At 42.1% G+C, this 25,154-nt stretch overlaps 1 protein-coding gene across 2 annotated transcripts in view; it reads right to left on the bottom strand.

Annotated features, from left to right (window-relative positions):
• The window catches only part of TSPAN4 (tetraspanin 4), a 420,581-nt gene that overhangs the window by 343,356 nt on the left and 52,071 nt on the right, over window positions 1-25,154 (bottom strand). For both annotated transcript variants that reach the window (XM_071427692.1, XM_071427693.1), the window contains exon 2: window positions 8,887-8,981. The gene's annotated coding sequence lies outside the window, so the exon portion shown is untranslated. The remainder of the gene's footprint in view (window positions 1-8,886; window positions 8,982-25,154) is intronic.

Genomic DNA, 25,154 nt, shown 5'->3' with positions numbered 1-25,154 from the left:
TTAAGTACACACATGGAGTTTGCAGCAATTAATCCACTTCTCACTATGGCGACTGGAAATCTCACTCTGGAGAATGCAAATACAAAGTCTCAGGCTTCTATGCAATCTGTGTTACCATTTAAAATGGATCAAGATGCAGCCCTTATAGTTGAAGATATAGCCTTTGAAATGCAAGGAAAATGCAAGTGGAAGCAACACTATTCCTGAGCCTACAGATTGATACAAATAGAGCTTAGTGATGCTCACAAGCATTGCAGGAAAATTCACAAGACTGACAGTTTTGAATTATTGTCCCTTAGATTCATGTCATCAGAGCTGTCCATCAGCTCCTAATCCTGGGTTTAAGCGCAGATTTCAGGAGCAGAGGGGAAGATGATAAGCTCCAGATTTCTGCTAAAACAGCCTTTTTGTAAAGTGAACAAGGCAAATGAGTCCTTAAATAGAACTTAATGATGTAGCCTGCAAATGTCCTAATATACAGCCTGGCAGAAGAGCTCACATAGCCCAAACTGACGAGCTCTTAATAGAAGTTGAACCCTAAGCTGTTCCCTTATCTCTCTCCTGACAGGTGCTGAATTGTCCCATAACACAGATGGGTGGGAGCAGGCTGCAAGAACAACCCACACAGCCCAGAGCTCCTCTCCCTGTTCAATTGCAAGGGGCTCTCTGGGAAAAGCACAGGCAGGACTGTGCCACCTTCACCAGGACACCAGCAGCCCACTGCTGGTCACTGTCTTTCTCCAGGTGCTACTCAGGGAAAGCAGCAGCCTGTGGGCAAGGATGTTTCCCAAGCTTCACACCTGGGAAACAATTACAGCTACTCTACACAGACCAAGTGCACTGTGTATGCACAAAGTACAGCTCTCACCTGAACTGTGTTCCCTCCACCTGGAAGGGCTGGGCACAGCCAGGATGAAGTCTCTATTTAGGCAGGAGCATTTACTAACACAGTGATCAGTTATCCCACATGGGCTGAAGCCTTCTGATCAGGAACCATTTCTTGTCCTGCAGTTGCACAGTGCTTACACAGAAGGAGCTGCCACCTGGGGCTTGTGAACACTGCTGTGATACAAACAAAATCAGCCTTATTCTAGACACTGACTTTCTCCTCTGACAAGGAGAGAAAAAAAAAAAAAAAAAAATTAAAAAAACAACCACCACCAACCCCAACACATAGCTATGGGGAAGCTACTTCAGGACTCAAAACCAGTCCTTTATTAAAACTGAGAGATTACTTTTCCCAAACACTCCAGAATCATCTCCTCCATCACACGTGAGAAACTGTCCAACCTTAACCTCCATTTCAAATGCTAATTACTTGCCAGAATCCTAACCTGAATTCTTCCTAGCTTCCAAGAAGGACAAAAAAAATAGACGTGAGAGATCTTCATCGTTCCCTATCTAAATTTACATGAATTATGTAATTGCAGTTTTAAAGGACTAGAGCAAGTGACTAAAAAAGTAATGCAGAATGAACTAACAACACTTGTGACAAAGCAGAAAAAGAATACTTTTTAAAGCAGAAGAGCACTGTCTCCCTCCAGAAAAACATGAAAAGAGAAAGTAGAAGACTCTATAATTGCATAAGTGAAAAATTATTCAATGACAATGGGATGTATGGCAAGTTATTTTAATTGCTGAGTTTATGATAGTCTTTAAATGGTGTAAAGGATACCCAGAGAACAAGGATGGCAGTCATCTAAGAGAAGGTGTACCCGGTTAAAGGCGCCTTCTTAAAAAGTTAGTGCTACTCTCTTAACATGCATATCTGATAAATTATATACACATACTGGCAGAGTAATCTAGCAGGAGTGGCTCACAGGCATTTGCTAAAGGCAAAATCGTGTCATTGTGAAAGGATTTATTAATAATTATAAATTAAATAATGATTATCGAAGTTAAGTGCCTGAAAGTATTTTGCCAAAATTAATCACCAATTAATTTTTTCATGGTAGGATTTCAGTTTAAACTCAGAAGGCAACTTATATCCATTGGGGTTTTGGGGTTTTTTTTAAAGGCATGTGGTATACACTCAATTGATTTTAGGACAAATGTATTTGTATTACTGCACATTTAATCAAAACTTTAGAGGAAGGCACTGTGAAGCAGAAGAAAAACAGCCCTTATGCTGAGAGCAACACAATGGTTCCCCCACTAGAATATCACAGAAGCAAGATAAATGTTTGTAGCCTCTCCAATAAGCAAAATTACTGCACTCTGAATGTGAGAACAGTGATGTATGACAAACAAGGAGCTCAGCCTGCCAGAAACTTAGTGTTTGTTGTTCCAAAAAGGTTAGAAGCCACTAATTTAGAGTATATTACAAGAGACAGTGTGGAACAAAAACCAGATATTGGGAGAGCACAAAGAATGAAAAAGAAAATCACAGACCCCTTGACCAGCATCCTAAGAAGGAATATTGCCAGCAGTGAGTGTTGTCTTGCTAGATCAGGTGGGTTTTGGGAGCAAAGTTAATCTCCACTAGCAGCCCTGTGTTAGCATCCCTGTAAGCCCAATGGCCAAGGTGTGAGAGAGAGTGTCTTTGGAAGGGTTTAGGAAGTCCAAGAGCTCAGCAGGGCCAGGCACAGTGTCACTGCCCCCAGTTTAAAGCAGACTCAGGGAGCAATTGTGCAGTTTGCTCACGGACAGGCAGCACAGCCAGGTAACAAACTCTGACGCTGTGCACAGCAGGCTGTGCCTTGCTCACAACCACATCCTGCTTTGCTTTGGTGTCAGCAGAAGGAAAACAGCACTAACACCAAACAGTGGGAGATATCCCTCAAATCTTCATGATATACAAAGCCTGAAGGAATGCACATTACAGAAAGATTTAGTTTGCTGGCATGAAATCAAACGTATAAACCCAAGATTATTCACAAAGATCAAGACAACCTTCAAAGAAGCCAGAAATCCAGGGGGAAGGAAAGTATTTCCAAGCAGTTCCACTTTTCTCACATAAGCCAGGGAATCTCAGAGAGAGGGTCATAAATAATGGACTTTATTTTCATTCTTTGCATATACTCTTGCTGATGCAGTGCGTAGTGTCATCTGGAGATGCAAGCTGATAGAGAGTCATTTTTGGATACTCAAACACACCTTAAAAAGGACTTTTTCTTGGAATAAGAGTGTTTTATTTCTGAAATACAAACTACTGTAATTTACTAATTGCTTTACATAGCCCTACAGGTATTAGAGCACTTCTAAGCAAAATCAGATTTGTGATAACAAAAGCCTCTGTAAACTAACAAGGAAAGGCATTTCAGGATGCAGTGACTGAAGGCAGCATATTCAAATTAAGGTACCTAGTTAAACATCAAAGTAACCAGCCATTGACAGAACTATCCTTGTACAGAAAGAGCTACTGTTACTTGAAGTTCTCAAAGCAAGACCAGAGGAGTCTGCTCAAACACACACATGTATATTTATATTATAATCAAGCCACAATTAATGGTTAGAGGTTGAAATCAGCATTAATGCAAGCAGCCCTCAGACATTTATTGTGAGTTGTTCTGCTGGTCACAGCAAAATTCAAAGACCATTTACTGAACTGAAATCAGGTGCATGGAAGTGCTGGTTAGACTAAGAGGCCTCTCTCAGGAAAGTTTGACTTAAGCTGACAAAACACAGCACAACAGAGGACAGGATCACTGCCTGCAAACACACTTGAGGAGAGGGAGCTGCAAGAAATGCAAAGAGACATTTAAGCCATAGGATTATCGTGGTGCAGAAATGAGATAAACCAACCACAAACTCCCCTTGGCTGGAGGTCAGAGAAATCTGAGTATGAAGTAGCTGTGATCTGGAGCAGCTCCCCAGTGGGAGAAGCCAAAGAGGAGAAGAAAGCAGATAGACAGAGAACCCAAGAGTCTACAGAAAGGGCTCTGGCCCCACATTGATCCCTCAAGAGCAGGAAGTCCTCCCTGGGACTCAGGCTTGGAAAATCAGGTTGTCTTTCTAGGTCTAAGCTCACGCACAGAGTTCAATAACTCGGTAACAAGCTACCACTGGATGAGAGGGGTTTGCATGTTTAGGGGCAGGTTTCCTGTGTATTTCTAAAACAGGAAAGTTTTGATTTTCTTTAGACACAAAGACAACTTCTGTTTTTCATCAGCTCTCCTACAGTGTGGGAGAACACACAGCAGGAGTAAAACATTGCAAGAAGAGATCATTTAGGATCTAATCTTGAGTAACATGTGCAGTCAGACAGGACAGCATGAGGAGCTCTACACCCCACCACCAGAGGTGAACTTCACAGATGTTTCACTGTCAAGATCATTCAGCTCTTATCAACAGAGGGAAGGAGAACTAAAAGGTACCGAAGAATCAACATCAAAGTGCAAGAGATTCAGAGAACAGCAATGCTCTGCACTGGCTCCTGGGTTATCATTCAGTCTCAAAGTATGAAGTATTTATTCTTCCTTCTACAAACCTGATCCACAGGCCCTGGATTCAGCCACCCTTACTGCACCACACTGAAGTCAGTAATCATGGAAGTTACAGCCAAAGTCACATCTGCCTAGTAAGGAAATTGCTGGAACTGCTCTTGCTCTCTCTGCTTCAGAAGCAGTTTACCACAAACCATCAAAACACCGACACCAGGAGTCAGGAGAGCTGCATTACCCTCCTGACAGTTCGCTCCAAGCAAAAGTCATAAGCTTTCCATAACCACTTCATTGTCTCCAATGCCTTCACTCACCCCCTCTGTACACAAAGCTTCCCCCCTCTTTGGAAAGTGTAAAGAGACTCTTCTGTGCTCAGAACGGTAATGTAAAAACAAAATCGTGTGTTAATGATATTTAAACTGATTTAATGAAATGGTTTCAATTCCACCCTTCCTTCCTCCCAACTCCACCCTCTCCTTCGAGAGGGAAATTTGTTTTGGTTAATATGGAGGGAAAAAAAGCAAGTTAAAAATAGCCTACTTTTGCCTTAAAGCTATGAATAAACAGCCTGAAACAGGAATGCAGTTTATCTGCCCACCAAATTCCTACACTGTTTTCTTGTTCTGCTTTCCAAAACATTTTTTTAAGGATCAAACACAGAGACTTAGATCTGCAGAACCAGTGGTATCCCAGAACTGCCTGCTTCCATGCTAGTAAGATAACTGGTTTTGGAATGAGGAGGAATGGTTTGAAACTGAATGAACCAAAGATATAATCTGGGACCGTTAAGTGCTAGAATATTTGAGCAAATCTCCTGGCATCAGAGGAATCAATATGAAAAAAATTGAGAAAAATCCACCAAGAGAACAGAAAAGCCTTTATCGTTTCCCTTTAACTGTGCAACAGACAAACTGCATTATCTCCTAAAAATCTACCTTGCCAGTAAAAGCACTCACACTGTTATCCCTATCTTAGACCCAAGTCACATCTGTCCCTGACAACAACAGCTGTCAACACTGAAAGAGCAGGGTGATCAGCCAGCCTTTTCACCCTGGGCTGGAAGCCAAAGCAAGGGTGGCTTATGTATTTGCAGTGCAAAACCAAACAAACTCTTTATTCTGTTCCCTGTGCTATGCCATTAGCAAGCAAGCTGATCAGCTCCAGGGAGTATCCTTGCAATCTGAATATTTGAACCCAAACCTAATTTTCCCTTATTTCCCTTCCACTGTATCACCAGTGAGCTCCAGGTAATGCCATAGGAGCCACGTGTGCTATCCCACCAATGCAGACAGAAGCCTCTTGGCAGAGTCACCTTTCATTCCCAGTTTCCCATAGCATGAGGCATCAGAGCATGCTGCCCTGGAGTGCCACAGACACTGCTATGATACCTGATAGGAGTTACATCTTAGGAAAGGACACCACCTCCCTCCTCTTACAGCAGATCAGCCCTCTGGAAGGAGAAAGGAAATGTCTCACTTTCATCTCAGAGTTCAGAGGGAATGCTTTATAGCTGCCAATCCTATAAAGATCTTATTCGTTCACAGATCAGGGACAGCAAATATTCTGAGGTAGGCTGTACAGCCATGAAATAGCCAGGTTCTGAAAAGGACTTTGCCCAGTGACATTTGGAAAGCAAGGTGAAAGACTTTACTATGACCCTAAAGTAAATACTGGAAGCCAACATGAAACAGGCAGGCCAGAGGAGTTAAGCAGATGAGGCTACACAAGGCAGAGTCACATGAGGAACATGGTAGCACCTGCCAGCGAAATCCCAGGTGAGGAGTGTGAACCCAAGCTAACATCTGGTGTCCCAGGTCCAAGCAAGCACTTTCACTCAGAGAGGCAAGACATCCTCAGTGATCAGAGTGGGACAATGCACGCTGGGATCTCACACATGCTCAGCAGCATCACAGCCATGATACACAACCCTGCATTCCCCATCCACAGTGCTCATCTTCTCACCTTGACTGCTAAAAACACTTCAGGGATACTATTTAGGCTGTGCAGAAATATTAGAGAAAGACATCCTGGTTACACATTATGTTACTTCTTCAGTCACTCTACTGGAGCATTCACTGGCTCTATGTTTACCCTCAGATCCCACCCAAAGTCAACAGTGTCCTTTAAAAGACAGGAAATTGGCACAGAGACTGAATCACATTACTGAATTCTCAGAGGGGATCTGTAAGCAGATCATGGAGCTGAAACTGGACTTGCAGAGCTCTAAGATAGCTACCAGACCATTCTCTTTCCAACAGACACATCTGCCAGCATTCACTTGTGCAGCTTGTTCAGGAAGTCTGATGGCTCAACAAAGAACAATGACATGAGAGCAAAAAGTCCAGATTGCAGTGGGTTAAGAAAGAAAATACATCCCCCACAGGGCTACCAGTATCCACTGTGCATCCAGCATTGCACCAGGGCTGACCTGCTCTGCACAGAGCCCTACAAGCAGCTACAACTGCAGAGTTCTGCCTCCTCAAGGATGCCGGAGCCAAATGTTGTAGCACACAAATGTCTTTGACATCACTCATCTGCAACCTCATCCCTCTGTTGTCAGCTAGTTTTAACTGGAGGTGGCTTCCCTGGTTTCAAGAGGGATTCAGCTCTCCCAAGGTACTGTAAAGAAGGAGAAGGAAGAAACACAAAGTCTCAGGCTCCTTTACAGCACTCAGCTCAGTGTATCTCAGACTGTGCATACAGCCACTGCCCTCAATGACACCCCTTTATAGCAACTCTCCTAAGAAAACACCCACAATTACTACAGATGATTTGTCAGGAATACAAATTGATATAAGCCAGAATGTCTTTGCCTCAGCCAGTAGATTCTGCAAGTTATCTATCCGTGAACCAAGAAACTGCTCCTTTGAGCAGTGCTCTCCTTCATCGAATACACCAGCACCAAGTATTTTGAACTTGGGTGCAGAGAAAGGAGCAGAATTCAAAGAGTTAAGAAATCTTGGTTGCAATTATCAGGAAGAACAGTGGTAATGCAAGGTACAACCATGGCCCTGATCAATATTCCTAATACAGAAAGCATGCATCTCAGGGCATGTCTGCAGCACTGGAAGCAGTCTTCCAGCTGAGCAGTTGTTTTTTCCTTCAACTCAGCCTCACTTTTAACTACTCTTGATTAAAACGATTACTTTCACTCAATATTCAATTTCTGACAGGTAATATTCTCTACATATGTTGCAGGCTGGCTCCATCCTTACAGGCAAAACACAAGAGCTCCCTAGAAGCAAATTTTCTTATTTTGTAAGTCATGTATAATTTACACATCTGCAATATTGACACAGGCTAGAAGTATACATCGTGCCAAAATCATTTGCTAAAAGCTTTCCACAGATTTGAGGGCATTTTCCTCTTAAGGCATTGTTCCTCTTGTTACTGCTATTAGTTCTCAGGAGAATCCATTACCTGAGTACAATTAATTCCTGTACACTCAGCTTCACAACTCGAAATCTAGACCATGTCAACATTCAATGCCATTTAACTGTACAAGTGTCTGACAGCCCCTTAAGCACTCAGGGTTTTTTTGTTCATTTAGTCCTCAAGTTTTCATCAAAACAAACACTTCCACATGCATAGAAGTGCTCCCACCGTTTTAGTCTTGCAGATGGATTCCACATAGGAATTCAGAAGACAATTCAGCTCTTCCAACCAGTTGTCAGAATTGGCTGAAAACTGGAGATGGCCTTGCAAGCAATTGTTATCATTGTTATGAAAAATACTGAAATCACCTGAGTCTGTTTTACTGAGTTATTAGCAGAAGAGAATTATTGACAAAAGAATCACAGACAAGTTATACGTTACATGGGCATTCACAGACAGCTGGCAGGATTAGGGAAGCATTTTCTTCATTTCCTTTAGGTCGAAACTGAAAGGGGGAATGAGAATTTTCAAGAGTTTTCATTCGGTTTCCAAATAGCACTGAATTAGGTAGCTCTCTTGCACAGCAGAGAAAATTCCATTATCTCATTTTAAGAGTATATCTAGGTACAGACTCAGGAACACTCCAGCACTGAGTCACCCTCTATTTTCACCTGCCATGCCCATGACTAGATGTCACACAGGTATGATGCGTTTCTGGCACTCTGAACAAGTTTAATCTTCTTTGCTCAAGTAATACTTTTTTTTCCTCCATTTTTTATTTAAATAAGCTTTTCTTTCTGAAGCTATTCTTGGGAACAAAATATTTTGTCCACTTCTCATCTTGGCTATTGGATGAATAATCAGAACACTCACCCAAAGCACACAGTCTTTGATCATTTCCCTCACAGGGTATGCAGCTGGTCGGAAGAATTTGCAACTATGAGCTTCAGGTATGAGGTTTGGGGGGATAAGAAGTGTATGCAATCTTTTGGCCTGGGATTCATAAATCAAAGCTTTTTGCAGTAGCAAGTGAACTGACAAAGTATAAATAGAGAAGCACAAAATTATCACATATTACAGCTAACAAATCCTCACTGGAAGAAACAGAGTGTGTGCAGGAGAAACTCACTGTAACTGGGGGTTCTGCAGATGACACAGAAGATGCAATTGGAAGGAGCTCTTGATCTCCCACAGCAGTAACAGCTGTCCCCTTCAGTGATGCCACTGCAAGACACAAAACAACAGACTCATGAGTAAAACAGGCAGGTGGTCATCAGGAGTCACTTCAGGAACAAACTTTTCAATCCAATATTACTGTTATCTCCTTCACCTCACCTCCCTACTTCCCCCCACACTCGCCAACCTCAGCGGCGATTGTTACTAAAATGAAACTTGGGTCACCAAATAAACATTAAGTTACTGGAGAAAATCTCTTCTTGCACATTTTCAATACAGAATTAAAAAAAAAAAATTAAAAAGAGGTGATTTTATCATTGACTCCACTCACAAACTAGTAAGATGTGAGAGTGACCATGCAATGGCAAGAGAATAAGGCGCACTGGGCATGCAGAGAGAAGTCCAGGTAAAGAGTGTCTACAGCACAGCAGGCTGTGACTTACAGTCCACCAGCAGCACAAGAAATAAGCTTTGTGAGTCCCAAGGAACAACGCACAGAAAGTATTCAGAAGAGAGTGTGGGTTTCTGTTTGCTATACAGGGAAAAGGTCATAGCAAGAAAAAGTGAAACTGGTAAATATTTGTAAACCTTCAAGTTTCTGAGGCTGACAAATGCCAAGGAAACAAGCTTAGTTTTGTGGAAGCAGTTTATGCAATAAATACCCTCAAATAAAAAGCATCTTCTGCTGGGAGGGGTAAAACTTCACCAAGTGATGCTGCATAGAGAAAAGTGAGTATATAGCTATATTCAAATGCATAGAAACATTTAAATGCATAATCAGCCAATGCATAACAGGTTAGCTCTACCTACAAAAGCAGCAGGTCAGAGCCATAGCCAAAACCTTTTGGGAAGAATAATCCCTTCCTTTTCCATGGCAGCTTTATAGTTGATAATGAATTACACCACTGTTTTTTGCCACAAGATTTTTGGTAGTGTATACATTTCCTCAGCATTAAGTTTGGAACTGCAGATAGATTCTATACTTAAGCACAGTGGAATTAACCACCGTAAATTATGTAGGGTTAAAAATCCAACCTCTAAAAAAGAACTGTTCCATCCTTGGTGACCACACACAGCTGAGATTGTGCTTTATCTACTCACTTGAAAGGCATTAGGTCTGTAGATCAATTGTGCCTGACTTGCCATAGTTTAACTCCAACCTTTTTTGCTGTTGTTTGTCTGGTTTTTTTAATCTTGTTATTTCAGGTGTTTAATGACACTAATTTCCAGATGGTCTAGAAATCTAACACACCGGCAAGCAGGCTACATCCCTGTTAGATGCAGGAGTGTCACTGTCTGATATTTTACTGTTAAATAAATCAAGCTGGCCCAGAAGAGACATCAGCAATGCATTCACTAAGCATTGCTTTATTTTGATTTTTCTAAAACAAATAACTATGGAAGTTTCAGGTGTTTCTTGAGAAGAATGAGCTGCCTGATGATTTTTCGATTTTTTTTCTCTAAACTTGATAAATACCAGGAGCAACATCACCTTTTAAGGCAAAAGGCATCTGAAAGCAAAATCCTGCTTTTAAGCCAGAGTGACTCATAACAGCAAAGATTCTTCCTATAAAAACAAACTCAATCATGAAGTAAGAACAAGCTAGAATCTCTAGTAATAACAATTCAAACAAATCCTTTTTTCTCCATGACTTTTGTGGACTGACATTGGCTGGTTCAAGCAGGTGCTCTTGGCAGCTGAAAAAAGAAAACAAGTTAGACAGACCACTGGCCTGACCCAGCCTTTATCATTCATTTGCATCCCTAGAGAGTGCAGTAAACACAAGCACAGATGCACAGGAACCCACGGCACGCCTTATCTTTTCTACAGGAATGCAGGAGGAAGTCTGTATCCACACTGCAGTCACACGTGCTTCCAGCAGAGCTAAGGAACAGCTCAAGAGATAAGGCAGAGAAGATGCTGGAGCATGCACACACAACACTGCCTGCAGCAAGCCTGGGTAGTTGTGTACAGCCTGATGCTTAATGTTTTAGCTCTCAGATTTTCCAGATTCTGTACTGCATTAGTATATAACTCTGAACTTTATATGAAGTGTTAGCAAGTTCTCCTCACAGTTAAGTCAGACAATCCTTTTCCAGCCCGAGAACCAAGGACACCATTGCAGCTTCAGGCCCAAAAAGTATCAACAACAGCAAATTGAGGAGAGCAATCTGGGAGGATGGGACTTCATGACCTGAAGCTGTAATGGGACAATTAACCCCAACATGTAAATGGACCAAAACTTACAAAAGTGTAAAAACTCATGACTTGTTGTTCATCTTGGGTGTAGCCACGGCTGGGCTCTTGTAGTGCCCAAGGTGTATCCTTTGAAGGCCTTTTAATAAATACCTACTTTATTCCTTTAACACTGTCTAGCCTCTACTCTAGGCAGTCTCTCAAAGCATCAAGCCCAGTACCACCCTATCTTCATCATGCCCATTAAAAAACATTAATAAAGCCACATGAGGCAGGGCTGATCAGACTGCATGACCGCTGTAGGCTGCATCTAAATCTACTCCTCATGTCTAGAAGACATCCACCAGCAGAGAGCTCCAGGGCTCCACTTCCCTCTCCACACACGACCTGCTGTATAACCCCAGGCAAAACATTTTGTCTGCTTGTGTCCCACCTTTATTCTCAGGCTGGGTTTTTTTCTGTCTCTTCTTTTACAAGATATCCATATCTAGTTATCATGTGCTGCTGAGCACAATGGGCCTCTAAGCCTTAAGTTTAGTAACAAAACCTCATCTGCAATGGAACTCCAGTTAGAGCTACTCAGCCCCCCCTCAAATCCAGCTACTCCAGACATCCTGCTCCAGAGACCAGAGGCATGTTTTCAGTCTTTCTGTCCTGGCTTGTGTCAAGTGCTTCCAGGCTCTTTGGCACATCCCACACCACCTGGAGTCCATCAAAAAAACACCCTAACAACTCCCAACCATTTAAGAGGTTGGGTTTTTTTGGGTTTTTTTTCAGGCTAACTTCACAAGTTCTTAGTGGGGGAAGCTACAGCTTAATAAAAGCAGGTGAATTGAGTCCCAGTGTCAAATTCAAACTGTCTGATCAAAAATCCGTCATAGACAGCTCAGCTTTCCAGGAACCTGGACACTCTGAATTAGATGAAAGTCCTGCTCTCCGATTTCCTTGCTTTGAAACATCTATACTCACTCTTCCATTCCTCCCTTGGCACTCCTGTCAAATACAGAGATCAAAGTGACTTCCTCCTGTAACACAGGACAATTTTTCCTTAGGGCTTGTATTTATCTGCACACTGGTCAAGGAACCTGGTTTCTAGATGCAGAACACCTCTCTTTGGTCTAGTACTTTCTAGAGCTTGCTGCTACTTCAGAGCATCACACAATGGTTTGGTTGGAATGGACTTCAAAAATCATCTTGTCCAACCCCCCTGCCATGGACAAATTCACCTTTCATTAGACCAGCCTGCCCAAAGCCCCATCCATCCTGGCCTTCAACATTTCCAGGGATGAGGCAGCTATAAGTTCTCTACAACCTGTTCCGCTGTCTAATCATCATGATTCTTCCAAATACCTAATTGAAATCTACCCTCTTTCACTTTAAAACCATTGCACCTCATTCTATCACTACACTCCCTGTTCATTTTTCCTCTTGACCTGCTAAATACCAGAAAACTGCTATAAAATCTTCCAGGCTGAACAACCCCAACACCCCCAGCCTGTCCTCAAAGGAGAGATGCTCCAGATGCTCTGGTCATTTTTGTGGCCTTCCCCTGGGCCCATTCCAACAGGTCCACATCCTTCTGTGTTGGTGGGCCCAGAGCTGGATGCAGGTGGAGCCTCACTGGAGCGGAGCAGAGGGGAAGGAGCACCTCCCTGACCTGCTGGCCACGCTGCTTTGGATGCAGTCCAGGACACACTTGGTTTCCTGGAGTGTAAGCAGACATTGTCAGGTCATATTCCTTTTTTTCACCCACCAATACCCTGCGCCAAGCCCTTCTCCTTAGAGCTGCTCTCAATCCACTGTTGCCCAGTCTGTATTTGTGCTTGGGATTGCCCCCACCAAGTGCAGGACCTTGTGTTTCCCTTGAACTTCATGAGGTTTGCATGGGCCCATCTGTCCAGCTGGTCCTTGTCCACTGAGTGGTCCAGCCATCAGATTAATTTCTCTCTATTTTAGAGACAAGGACGTTATGTGACACAACAAATGCTTTGCACAAGGCCAGGCAGATGACATCAGTCACCCTTCCCTCATCTACCACCTCTGTAACACTGCCATGGAAGTCCACCAGATTTCTAAGATTTGCCCTTAGTGAAGCCATGTTGTTTGTCACCAGTCATCTCCTTATTTTCCATGTCCCTCATCACAGTTTTCAGGAGGATGTGCTCCATGATTTTGCAAAGCACAAAGGTGAGAGACTTACTGGATTTTTTGAAGACAAAGGGTGGATGTGGCTGGAAATACTTGGTACCATGATGTGCTAATACTGCCTGGGTTTTCATTCATCTGAGCTCAATCAACAATTTCTTTCCTCCCCTAAAACCAGAAAACAGCTTCATCCTTCCTATTTTGAGACAACACCCAAACTGTGATAAATTCCAAACTGCAGTCATTTGGGCAGCAATCCTAAGAAACAGAACCATTATCAACAGAGACATCATCAATGGCATTTGATGTTGGTCCTAAAAAGGCTTTGCTGTGTGGGTCTTCCCATGAGGCCTTACTATGGGACCTCTTTTTGCCAGCTGTCACAGACACCCAGGGTCAGATTTTGACAAGGACAGCAGAGAAATGCTCCAATTTGTGTCACAACAGCACATAGGACATACATGTGTAGCACAAGTCAACTTCCCTGCCATGAAGAGAACACAGAACTTGCCAGCACCACACAGATTAGGCACAGTCACCTTCACCAGTGGCAAGGGGCCTTTCTCAGTCTCTGCTTTCAACTACTGCAGCTAATTCAGGGAATTTGCTGACTGACTGAACTCCTGTATTGGCACACAGTGCCTGTAACAGAAAAAAAAGTAAAAGAAAAAAAAGAAGAAAAAAAGGAAAGAATAGATTAAAACAAGAAAGAAAAAGAAAAAAAAGCTATTCTCTGAAGTCCTACTAAACACAAGAGGCTGTGGAAAAGATATTAAATATATTTTAAAGCAGACATGAGTACTGCTTGACTGCCTGCTCTTGTTTTTAAGAGGAAAAATACCAAAAAGAAATGTCAGCAAGAGTCTTCTCTTTACCACCACCCACCAGTCTCCTACCCACTCCTGCTTTTTTATTTATGATTTTTTTTTTATTAAAGTAACATTGTATTTTTTTCCCACATGGTCTCCCCTCAAACAAAACTCCACTTGACAACTTGCAATCATTTGAAAGCTCTTCCTTCCATTTCTATTGCTTGATGCAAGACATCTTCACACTGTCAAGAAAGACTACTCTCCTGCCATGCCCATAGCCATCACCATGTACTCAAGCCCCAGCAAATCTGCCAGATAAGCTATCTCCAGCTGGTATCTTATATATCTTATATATATATATAAAACATTGGGGAATATAAAAATAGTTATTCCCTTCCCACTCCTATTTCAGGATTTCCTGAATTCTACGCTATTCTTATCCTCCTTAGATCAGCATAACCCTGACAACCATATTCCCACAACATTAGTTCACTCTTGTCTCTGGAAACCACTGGATTGATTTTACTTTCTGGAGTTATTCTTGACATAGTCCAGGATATGGAACTGCAGCACATTTACATATCAGCTCTTAAACTGATGAGCATGTGTAACTTCTATTTGAGTTAGTGCAAACAGCAGATTGTCACCCAGGCATTCTACTCCAAACATCAACTCGCACTCTGCATCCCTCCTGTGAGCCTGAGAAAGGCTTTGTTAAATATTTGCATCCTATGTTTCTGCTTGCAAAGTCATCTATGCTCAGCACTTAGCACTGATAGCTGCAAGATCTGTGATCCTGCTTTGGCTCCTCCCAAGTTTCAGTCTAATTGGTAACAAAGCCTGTTCTCATACAGAGCAGCTTTCACTTTTATGACTTTTATTCCCAAATACAGAGCAAAAAGATGAGCCTTTCCATTCTTCCATACCCAAGGCAGTGTAGATAGAATCAGCAACACAAACAACCCATCCCTGGGGAAGGATGAGAGTGTCCCAGTGCAGTCTAGGGCAGTTACTCCTCAAAGCAGGTAAACAAAGGAGTGAACACAGTCAGCCCCTGAAGGTCTCTCTGCTTCAATCACTGCTTTCCTTCATTGTCACATAACTCCCAAGGCCTGCCTTTGTATCTAGTGTTTCTAGATTCCAAGAAAATCTCTGCAGGACATGGTACATCTCACCAGAGAGCACAGGAGCAGCTCCCATGACACCCTTCTGTACCTGTCAAGAAGGAAAGGTTTCCTGATGCTGACTGTTCATTCATAACGAAGATAAATTATTAGTGCAGGTCATAGTAGTAATACTTTCAAAATTCATAATTAACTCAAAATTATTGTAAGTTAAAAACATGAAACCATAATTAAGGTCTACAGCTTTAAACTTGGTTTCTGGTTTTAGCTGCTATGCCTAAAAAAGGGGCTCATTCTCCCTGATTAGTAACTATAAAACATATAGATGTTCAGATTTAAATATCCCACACATTAAAGTTCAGCATGCAAATTTGTTAAGATACAACACCATTCATTTAACTAAGAAGATATGCAATAAACAACACATTTATTCAAGTTTCATTTTTTTCCCATTTTAGATGTGGATTTGCTTTTTATTAAAGTTGGGGTGATTAGGGTTGGTTTTTTTTTATTTGTTTCTTCCTTTGTTTTGCTGTGATTTTTTATTTGCTTAACTTTTACCATCCTTGGAAGAAAACTCTTGTTAAGGGAACCTTCCTGTCTGACCATCCAGAAGCCACTGTCAGTCACACTCACCACTCCAGACTTTCACTGCTGGGACCAAAGCCCCTTCACAGTGGGTAGCTGTGCCAAGGGGCAGCACCAGGGCAGAGCCTCTTGCCTGTGGCTGCCACCGTGTCCCCCACCCAGAGCACAACCTGCAGATCCCACTCAACAAGAGAAGAAAGCAGGTTTAAAATTGCAGGTTTTAAATTGTTTCTAAAAGAGTATTATCTATAATGAAAGAAAGTAAGGAAATGCGACTGCTTCTACCAAAATAAAGAGACTATCTCACCATTCCTCATTTAGTCTTTCTCAAATCCCTCCCTGACACTAATCAAATCCCAAGCTATATATGACATTCTCAACTCCCCATCAGTCTCACAACCTCACAAGTTACCTGCCATGGAACTGCTTCTGCTGTAGAACTTCAATGACAAATATTCTCCCTACACCTGCAGAATAGGCTATTGCTCTCACAGGTTATCCTGGCACTGCAATGAACTCTTTTTCCAGACGATTAGGCCATTGATTTCCTGTGGTTCGAGCACTTTCATTTTCCTTTAAAGCCCTAGCCAAACCTGCACTAGCAAATATTTCTTAATTTAGATGCTATTAAATGGTTAGGGAACATTTAAATCTCAACCTGATTTATCATTATTTCAAATTTACCATTGAAGAGGTTTCTTTTCAGAGAATACATTTAATTGCATATCTATGATTATACACACAAACAAATATAGACATAGCACTGTTTAAATGCATTGATTCCAGTACTCATCCAATGATTCTTAAAATTGTTCAAGGGCTTTGGGAAACATAGGGTGTTTTTAAAATATGACAGGTACTTAGCTCCTGAAATATACCCCCAGTGAACATAGCCAACTGCAAGCCTTTAAACAGAGATCAAAGGTATTTTCTAAAGGAAATATTCCAGTTCCCAAAGAGCTGATACATCTCTTACAGTATCCCACTATTACACACACTTGTCCCTCTGTCATCCTTATAAGCCTAAGGACTATTCTTCCCACACTGTTCTGGCTGTGGACCTGAGACACCACGAGGATGACAGAACCAGCAAGTGCAGGATCCTCCCCACCCTCCCAGCTCCCTCTGAGCAAGGGTAGTACAGCCCTGCCTGAGCTGATTGATTATTTACTAGCTGCTAGGTCCAGGGTCACACCACACTCTTTCAGAGGTGTTTGTGGCATGACAGTGACTCACAGCAACATTCAAGCTGTCCTGAGGTCATCCACAACACTTGACAGAGTGCAGGAAGACAGAAGTGACCTTCCCAAGGAGCCTGCTGCACAGCTGGGAGCTGAACCAAGGGCCACCATGCTCCCAGTGAGCACCCAGCTCCACAGGGAGCAGCAGGTAAATGTTATCCCACAGACATGCCCTGAGTAAACGCTTAGAAGCACCTGTGCAGAAGCAAGGTAGACCAGAAAATCAGCCACTGAGGGCAAAGGAAATTTTGGTGCTAACAACAACAGTTTACACATCACCTAATTTCCTACCTCAACGAATGAGTAAAGCACTCAAGGACATGGCATTCTGAGTTTCCTGGTATTGTAACATCTGCAAAGTATTCACTTGTTGGGGGGATTTTTAAAGCTTTGCAGCTTATTCTTTTAAGCTAGTGACTTAAAACAACTGCTTCCTTAATTTTGTTGCCATGGATACACCAAGATACACATTTTCCACCCAGAAAATCTGCAAAACAGTAAATGACATCATACAAATTTTACCATGGTACTTCCAGGGAGAAGACACACCTCCCCTATCCTTGCCCTTTGCAGTAACTTTAAGTTACCACTAACACATTTGTAGTTTTAAGGCAAGTTTTGATCTTTTGCTCTCCTAAACCAACCATCCAAAACACACAATCCAAGTGCGTTTCCATCTCGGATTGCAGCACTCCCTCTGCTCTGCTCTTCCGTCTGGCCACGGAGCAGCTGGCTGTGCCCCAGGCCCCGTGCTGGCAGAGCAGCAGCATTGCTGAGAGCCATCAGCCATTACAAATAACACTGCTGGCCAGGCCATGGAGCACGGCTGGGCCAGCAGAGACGCTGTGCAGCGACTTCCGAGCGCTGGGGCTTGGCCACAGTGCTGGATGTGACCCACTCAGAGTGGGAAGCACAGCACAGGTCCATGTGAGCCAGGACAGCAGCATTCACACTGCCCAAAGAGGAACACGCTCACTCACACCAGTACCAGAACTGGTGACAAGATGAGAGACTTATCATAGAGTAACTGCACGGAATACATTGAATATTTGTGATCTGCACTGGAGTCAAATTATCACCTTTGGACAGGATCAATTAGAGTTTGTAACCCACACTTACCTGCACAGTTCAGAAAGCATCTAAATCAATACCTAGGTACTAAGTTTCTATACCAAAGACACTAAAAAATAATACATATTGCTGGTGCCCCAAACATCTTCCCTTTGGAGAAGGATTCAAGAAACAGATTTAATGGGATCCTTACCACCACTAGGCCTCTGGAAAACCAAATGCACCTCATCAAAAATTAACATTACTTTCAAACACACTTTCTGTGTTTGCTCCAAGTTCCACTGTAGAAATGTAGGCTGGCATAAACTGCTGCAAGTACATCAGAATATTTTGCACTCTGTCAGGAGACCCTGCCTGGGTTCGGAATCAACAACTTTAAATTATTGAATGGTTTTCAGAAGTTTTGTGCTGAATCAGTTACAGCAATGCCACATTGCACCATATTAGTTAAAGAAACTTGACAGTAGATGCAGTTCTTTACCTCCTGACCTGATCCCTATTACCCAGGCAAAGCAGCTACCAACAGCGCTTGGAGTCTTCACTTCTCTGCCCCTCGGTTTTCACACATTACAGAGACAACACTTGAACTTATTGGTCCATCTTGCAACCAAGATCTGCCCTTCAAATCCATCTATCACGACACCTCTTTAATAGGTTTACCTTGGGAAATTTCTGGGGTTTTTTGAGGCAGACTGGCCAGTACAGGATACAAGCAGTTGTTTGCATATACTTCAAAAAGTGAGGGGAAATAGGAAAAAAAGAATCACATATACATAAAAATAGGTATTTAAAAAAAGCAAAGCTCCACACAAGTCTGTGATGAGACAGACAGCCGAACGTGAAACTTCAGAAATTCATAGAAGACAAAGAAGTACCCACCCTCAAGAAAAGAAATTTAAAGCACTTTGATTTGGTTGTCCTTCTGTCTTGCAGTTTGCTACACTCACACAAGAGCTGGCAAAGTGGATTAAATGCTACAGGTGGAAATTAAACTTGCAGGGATAACAGCTGTTCACTGGCCACTAGCAGTCTCACAGAATTATGGCTAACCAGCACCTTTCTTGTCAGAATCATGACAAGCCCACAAGTCAGTAACAATGATGATGTCTTGTCTTTGCCTCTCGCCAGCAGCTTCTGCCATCTGCCTTTGCTCTTTTGACTCACCTTCAGCGTGGCACAGTCCAAAACTACTCTCTAGTCTATACTTCATACATGCATGTTGTTATTCCCTTTGTACAGCCAGTGTTGCACCCAACGCTTGGCTGATGCCCATCCATTACTACACTAGAACCCACTACTCTACTGAAAACATAGATTGAATTTGCAACTATAAGAAGTGCTGCTGTTGCTATCTGCACTAAGACTACACTAAAGAAATATGCTGTGGCTGTATCAAAACCTTGTATCACTTAAGATATAAGTAAACTCCTACTATGAAGATAATATCCTCTCACTTCTGATTTACTTTAACATTAGGCAGTTCATGGGAGGATAAAGCAGAAGGATGATACCTCACAGCTGGATGGGAATATGAGCTGAAAGTCAGCCACAGGAAGTCAAGCAAATTCTGGACCTGTCTGGAAATAATTTCTCATTACAGGACAGGTTGTGAAGAATTAAATGATCCAAGTTGCTCATGTTCTGCAGAGCAGGAGAGCAGCTTAAGAAACAACACCCAAACTTAGAAATACAAGTTGTTTTCTTGTAACTGGTCCATGCTTTCCATGATATGCCAATACAATAATATTCCCAACACCAAGCCAGGTACAGGATTTCACCTCCAATGAACACAAACCCAGCCAGCAGTTTCACACCACCTCCTTTCCAGACATTAATCTCCCAATGTAGGCAATGCATATCAACCCGTATGGAAGTCCCCCAGTTCCATGCAGCAAGGGCAGTTGATACTGATTAATGATCTGGCTCAACACATCCAAGGAACTGACGCACTCATTAGTTATCCTAAACAGCAGGATATTACAGTAAATTATGACAGCTGCTGTGTGTAGCTTTTCAAATCTATTTTCTGTGCCTTCAAATGCAGCTAGCATTGGAGGTGTCCTTTACAGAAAAAGAAAAACCATCTATAGATCAGCACTCTGTACAGAGTCCAGCAGCCTGTAAGTGTAACTTGCCAGCATTTACAAAGCACTGACGCACACAGCGTAAAGCCTTTGCTAACACCAATCCACATGGAGTGCCTTCAGTAAAAGCAGACACAAAAACCACTCTCCTGTCCTTATTTTCCCTTATTTTCCCCAAAGTAAAGCCTGGCATCCTCCCTGCCTCCTCTATGAACCCCTCAGCTTTCCTTTTTCTGCCTTTATAATGTTTATAATTTCTCTTACTTTTAAAAACCATGTGAACAAAGGCATAGCTTGAATTCACAAGGGGAAAAAAAAATGTTTTCCGACACCTTCTAAAATTTCTCAAAATCTAAATATTTAAAGACATTTCTGTTATGCCCCTCTATATATCTTCACAGACCTCAAAAATGTCATTCCACCTGGCTGCTTCTTCCAGTCTCTATCACATCCATGCTGTTCTACTTACCACAAAAGTGTTAGCAAAAGGCAGCAGACAGGACAGGATAGCTTGGGCCTTTTCACCTCCTGTGTATCTGCACAATGTGTACTGTTCCTGCCTCAAAGACATCACAATTTAAACAGATGAGGCTGGGAGAAAAAAACTGTTTACCTCATTTATAGGTTTTCAGGAGACTAGGAACCTTACTCATGATCACAGAAATTTACGGCAGAAGAACTGAACTCATACATCTCAATTCATTAGTATGACTCCAGTAACATCTCTCCTTTCAAGAGCAGTGTGTCCAGTCATTTCTCAGCATGTGAGGTCAAGAAGGACTTTAGCTGCAGACAGAGATTTTTCCCTTATTCTCCCTGACCTGAGGAGAAGTGATGATGTTTTCCTGGATTTCATTACTTGAATGCACATACATTAACAGTTACAGCAAAACAAGGTATGTCCTATTCATACCTGTGGTAACAGCTCTCTTGGGTAGTCTAAGAAATAGCCTCACAAAAACATCCCAGACTCATTTCCCTGACTGTCTGCCTTCTGAATTACTGGATTTGAATATATACCAATACATGAAAACTGAGGCACATATAAGAAAGAGTAACAGTGAAAAAAATTCCTTCAGACCTATTAAGATAAAATAAACTAACAGTCTAATGGTTCAATGGACAAGAAAACACCAGTGAACAAGGGAGACAGGGTGAGCAAGTGGGAAAGTACACAGCAAAACAAGCAGAGAAAACCCTGCTTTTATCCCCTCATGGAGGCTACCTGAAGGGAGCCAAGGCTGGTACCTTTTTGAGAAGAAGCAGCAAGCAGTGAGAGAATAGGAGACTGAAGCTCACAGGCACTTTTTTATCATGCTGATGGAACGCAGCAGGAAGCTGGTCTCGCAGCTCAGGACAGCTCTTCTCATCCTGTGCTCTCATAACTCAAAAACAACTTCACAAGACTTGTGCAGTGGCTCATGCCACAATCCTAACCCCCTCTGTGAGAGCAACAGACACTAAGGGCATAAATCCTGTGCTACAGAGCTATGGCTCAAGGCAGCCTGCTGCAAGGGAGAGGAAGTGATTCTAATTACAGCTCTCACCCCTTTGCTCCTCAAAACATGTCAGCCAGTTTTGAAATAAGAATGAAGTTGGCAGATGATCAAACTTGAGGACAACTTCTGTAAGCAAGCAACTTCTCTAAAAAAGCATCTGCTAGACAATGTAAAAATCATAATGCACTGCTTCAGAGTGTTTTCCTTTTCAGAGGCTTGGTCAGAGTAACAATCCTCATACACACACCCCAAGTCACCAACTGGAGACACTTCACTCTACCCTCAGCTCTACCCTCATGTCAATAACTCCAGTTTAGAAATCAGAGCAGACAGAGAACATCAAATAAATTCATCGAGCTCTTCTCATCTCTCACTTGGCTACACAGAATTATATTTACATTGGCTAGCAGCATCTCTCAGGAAATTAATACAAAAGCAGGCATTGTTCTGGCTAATTTATCGAGCAACAAGGATATTTCCTGGAAAAAAACCACTTCCATTGCCCTGTTAGGTGCACCTATGTAACCACTGTGCCAGTAAAGGCACACAGGAGTCTTTTCACTTCAATAGGAACCATCACAGGAATGAAGCAAAAGGATTGCAATGGGCATGAGAAACAGCCCTTTCAGAAAAGCATCAATATGTTTAAATAAACATACTATCTTCAAAAGATCAAATAAACTGCAGTATTTTCCTTCAGATAAAAAATAAGCCATGTTTAAACAAGGTTGTCATTTTGCACTGATAGAATCAGTCCAACTACAGCAAAATAACATTTTACTGAAAAAGCTTTCCAGTTCATAGCCATTGGTATTATTATCCCAGAATAAGAATGCTGGAAGCTGGTATAGTTTGTAGTACTACAAGGGAAAGTTACAGTAGTACATTTAAAACACTCTGAGACAGTAAATGTTATAGTCTGCTCAGTAGAGTATACACCCTCCCCCTCAATCAAAGATGTAATCAGCCTCACATATTGTGGGATAGTCCCACTGTCAGGCAAGGGAATGCTGAACAGTATGGATGTGAGGAGCTGGACTGCACAAAACCCAGCCACTGGGGAAGAGAAGAAAGCGTGCTTTACCCTCTGGTTCCCACTTCCTTTTTAAGGGGCATGGAACTTCTGTGGATCTTGCTACTGGGCACATTTTGTAGAGCAGAAAGTAATTCCATTATAGATTTATCTTTTTCTTCCGCTAACACTTCCTTTGTAAAATCAGCAAGTAAAATTTCTGTAAGGTCAAAACTGGCTTTTCACCCTCTAGAGACCCAACTGGTCTTTTCAAGCAGTTTAATAGCCTTTATCTCCTGAAAACATTTCATTTGTGTGGGTGACTCCTCTAAATGCCCTTGCATTATAAATATATCTGCAAGCTCTACTGTCAGCACGAGGCACACATTACACAGCACAGCCACCAAGTGACATTTTTCTGTTAAATACACAGAATTATAGGAGCACATACCAAGGATGACATCTATCCTCTAATGCATACAAAGGCTAAGGAGACTTCCAGCCAGCTTGCAAAGTGGCCAGGCTGATTCTGTGACAACATCCATGCAGCTTTAGCCTTACTCCCCCGTGAGGTGCATCACAGACCACTTTCCAAGACTAACATTCCATGATTCTACATCCTCCATGGAAGTGTGACTTCATTCAGGCTATGATAAGTCTTTCAGGCTCCACTCTCCATTAGATCTTGCACTGGTCATGTGGGGCTATTAAAGTGTGATGGGTGCTGCTGCTCACTCCTTGGCTCTCCAGATGCCAAATCTCCATAAGGACAGGAACCAGGGAGCCTTGCTTGGTGTGATTCTGCCAACTGTGTAGCTTCAACCCTCAGCAACACCACAACAGAAGGGTTGTGTGTGACTGCTCTGAGTGACTGCTCACTCAACCTCCCTTCCTGAACCCAGGTGAGCTCCCCTTCTGCCAAAACCCCGCAGTTTATACACTGGGCATGATGCCCTATAGTGTAGAAGAATATCCCTTTGGTCAGCTTGGGTCACCTGTCCCAGCTGTGCTCCCTCCCAGCTTCTTTTGCAAACCTCCTCACCCAAGCAAAGGAAAAAAAGTCCTTAACTTAGGATAAACACAACTTAGCAAAAAATCAAAACATCCCTGTGTGTTACCAACACCATTCTCATTCCAAGTCCACAACACAGCACTGTAACAGCTACTGAGAAGAAATTAACTCTACCCTAGCTGAAACCAGGACAGCAACAAACATTCCAAAAGGTAGACTAAGAATCTTCAGTCAACATATGCAGGAAAAAAAGGAAAAATAATTTTACTAAGTATCATCAATTATGCAAAGGTGCAAACAAGATATTTCCAACAGAGAGTTTTTCTGTAATTAAGTCCAACATTTAGACAGCTCAGAATCATAGAAAATCCCTAACTACACCACTGCCACATTAGGGCAGGATTTTGTGATCCAAGCAAACAATTTTTTAAGAGACCTACAGACAAGGAGCAGTACAAGATACTTTTGCAGATTACATCCTGCTGCAGTCATCGTGCATGAAGTGCTCTGATTATATTAAAAGGAAATATTTGTCCCTGTTGAAGATATTTCACTTGGTGTGGCTCTGATTTCCCCCTACATACCTTAACAGAGCTGAAAAATACAAACCAGCTTCTTGCAAGCTTATTTGGATGTTGAGTATTTCAAGCTCTAGGTACCTCCAAACCTTAGATACAGCAAAACAAGTTGAATGCTATCATCTCACTTGACTTTGCTGACTGCAGAAAAATATCCTAGAAACCCATTTCCTCACACAGCTAATTCATCTTCCCTGTGTGGGAAGAAACCCGTTTCCTCAGAGAACAGAACCGTGTGCCAGAGACAGCCACTGATGTACTGGCTTTTAATGTTGATTTCATATATCTTGTTGAACTGAAGCCATGACAGAGGCATTTGTTATTCCTTCCCCTCCAAGCTTGTACCGAAACACAAACAAACAGGGTCTTCACCATAAAACCAGTACAAAGCAGTTAGCTTATTTCCTTAAAGCAACACGAAGTACCTCTACTTCTTATTTTTAGAATGGAAACCTAGTTTTAAGTTTATGGGGATTTTTTTAAAAGTAATTGTATTACAACCTGATTCTTCCATATTCTATTTAGGACATTCAAGTAACCTTTCAAGTACTTCAGAGAACAATGTCCACCCCAAATTTCTGGGACAGAAGGTTCTTTTTAAAGTTGCACACATAATGCAGCTTTGACTTTTGAGGTTAACTCAAGCTTTACAAATATAGCAGAGTGTCAAATACTGCTTTCATTAAGTACCAAAGTGTGAATGCTCCTATTTGCATTTTCCCCAAACGTCAATAGTTCACTTAAAAAACAGAGTTGAAAAGTCAGGATTGTTTTCTTCTCTTTCCTGCTCTACAGCTACAAACAAGGTGGGAAAGTTAGAAACACACCTGTTCTATAAACCAAAACGTCATAGGATCT

The sequence above is a fragment of the Agelaius tricolor genome, unplaced genomic scaffold (assembly GCF_023055355.1).
Source record: "Agelaius tricolor isolate 1412-34295 unplaced genomic scaffold, bAgeTri1.0.p SCAF_5, whole genome shotgun sequence".
Taxonomy (NCBI): domain Eukaryota; kingdom Metazoa; phylum Chordata; class Aves; order Passeriformes; family Icteridae; genus Agelaius; species Agelaius tricolor.
Note: the sequence above shows the minus strand (reverse complement) of the source record. Positions and strands in the feature narration are given on the sequence as shown.